Source organism: Haplochromis burtoni, unplaced genomic scaffold (assembly GCF_018398535.1).
Source record: "Haplochromis burtoni strain Fernald_Lab_line unplaced genomic scaffold, NCSU_Asbu1 Contig_2281, whole genome shotgun sequence".
Taxonomy (NCBI): domain Eukaryota; kingdom Metazoa; phylum Chordata; class Actinopteri; order Cichliformes; family Cichlidae; genus Haplochromis; species Haplochromis burtoni.
This window is the reverse complement of record NW_024584642.1, coordinates 5,593-7,911: the sequence shown is the minus strand read 5'-3', so window position 1 is coordinate 7,911 and position 2,319 is coordinate 5,593. Positions and strand designations below refer to the sequence as shown.

At 40.2% G+C, this 2,319-nt stretch overlaps 1 long non-coding RNA gene across 1 annotated transcript; it reads left to right on the top strand.

The window, feature by feature from the left end:
• Window positions 1-48: 48 nt before the first annotated feature.
• LOC102304785 lies at window positions 49-1,464 on the top strand. Its single transcript, XR_318158.2, has 3 exons — window positions 49-349; window positions 429-655; window positions 1,452-1,464. It is a non-coding gene; the product is annotated as an uncharacterized LOC102304785 (long non-coding RNA).
• The last annotated feature ends 855 nt before the right edge of the window (window positions 1,465-2,319 follow it).

Sequence of the window (2,319 nt, the reverse complement as noted above, 5' to 3'; positions counted from 1 at the left end):
AGAGTCAACGTTTGTCATTGTGTGGGCGAGCCTGAGTAACTTTCCACAGCATCAGCTCCTCAGCTGCAGGCAATTATTCTGGCAGCGCACACAATGAGTCCTCAGTTAGTTCACAGCCTCATGTTCCTGTGTATTTATCAGTTTTATTATTACTTAGTCTGGACTCCGTACCTGGACTCGTCATTCCAAACCCTGCCATAGCCTTGCTTCTGGATTCAGCTGCTGCTTAATCTTTTTCAAACAAACTGCCATTCTCACCTGCCTGCCTCCCTGCACACCTATATTGGACTCAGCACTCGCCTGGACCTCGCCTCGCCTCCACCTCCAGCTAATCCCCGCCTGCAAACACGTAAGCCATCCCAGCTTGTCAAATGGGGAAACACTCACAACTCCTTGGACTGTTCTGATTTTCCTCTCCTATGTTTCAGTGCCCTGGTCTGCCAGTTTCCACCAGCCCCACTCCAGTCTCAGCAGTTTTTGTTTTCGCAAATCACTTGGAGCTTCCGGTCTTTGGTTCTGCGCCCGAGTCCATTCCACGCCACGGACCTCTGAGCCCTGACAACGGTCTAAACATCTGGAAAGTCCTGGAGGAAGAGAATGGCTGGACTCATCTGGATTCTGCTTTCTGCGTGCCTGCTGGGTTGTACCTCTCAAGGTAAGCTGTGGTCTGTGTACCAACTTTAATCAGTCTGCGTGAAGTTATAGGCTGTAATCAGTAATAAAAGTTTTAGGTGGAGTTTGTGTACAATTAAAATTTAACCACACAAACCTGGAGTAAATCAAAGTTAACTAAATAAGGAATTCAGGACTTTCGGAGTTACTGACATTTTTATACACAGTCCCTTATAGTCAAAGCAGACTTTTTCCATGGTTGAGACAAACGACTTCACAAAGTCTAACAAAGTCAAAAATGCTCACGAGGAAGGAGGAGGATTATTATTATTATTATTATTATTATTATTATTATTATTATTATTATTATTATTATTATTATTATTATTATAATTATTAAGTCTAAAACCAAAAGATTCTGTTTATAATGGTAATTAAACTCTGTTTTAAATCCTTGAGGGTGTTTCTTGGTTGCAAACTTCTTTAGTTGTTCTGATCATAGAAATAATTCTCAAATAATCAGTCATTTTATATGTCTTCTTTGATTTGTCAGGCCTTCTGTCGAACTGGTCAGTGGATTTTCTTTTTTTAAAAATAATCAATCAAATTATGAATGTTTTGCTCGATTTATTAATAATCTTGTTTTTCCTTTTTTCCAGAAAAAACACTTTTTAACAGTTAAATTTAAAGGAAAATTCCCTGGATTGTCATTGAAACACATTATATTGTCTCAAATGCTGCTACCCAAGTGTTAACTGTACAGTCCATGTCCAGTGATCCTGATGCTTTCCGTTGAAGTAAACAGCTGTTTGAAACCTTTACCTCTCTGCTCTGTATAGTTTCTCTTTCAGGTATGCGTCGATTTCAGTGGACATGGAAAATCGGTCACCAAGACGGTGATAGTGCTCGTGAAGGTAAAGTATACACATACAGTTGGAACGATGGTGATATGCCCTGGGAATTCCCAGTGTGTTTGAGTTAAGGTGGTTATTGGTGGTGACTTTCGAATTGTTTTCACAAATTTGCGAACATGCACATGAATCTCTGCGCGCAAAAACAACATACATCCACACGAGACTATCAGCTGGAAGTGGAGAAGAGCTGACCTGGGAGAGTGAATATGTGTTTTTGTATGGGATTGGGAGGGAAACTTTAAGTGGCACGTCAGGCTCATCCATCTTTTAAGGACGCCACAGGAAAAGTGTGTACTGCTGAGTTTCAAACTTTCCTCTAGTCCTGATTTAAAGTGACCAGTGTAAATATAATGTGCAAATTTCATTTGACTAACAATGACTTGTGCACACTCTGCATGGCAGCAATACTGCTCCGTAGGGTGATGCCATTTCCTGACACATAAGAAAGCTGTGCATTAGATCCTAACTGAAAATTAAACACTTCTTTTTCTGTTGCACACTCAGTCACAAACTGCACTCAGCAACAGCCAGAGCTGCAGAGTGCACCCACATAGCATTAAAAGTTACAGGGTGATGAGCTAAATTCAACCTGAAAGAAACAGACAAACAAAAATGCATCAGGACTTTATTCTGTGGATGACTGACATGAAGCCTGATTTTATACCAGCTTTTTTATAGCAGGGTAAAGATGTGTCACAATGAAATGAATGTTTGATGTTCAAAAATGCACAAATACCTTCTTCTTCAGAAAGAAACCAAAACAGAAACAGCAGTGATGAAGATGAGTTTCACA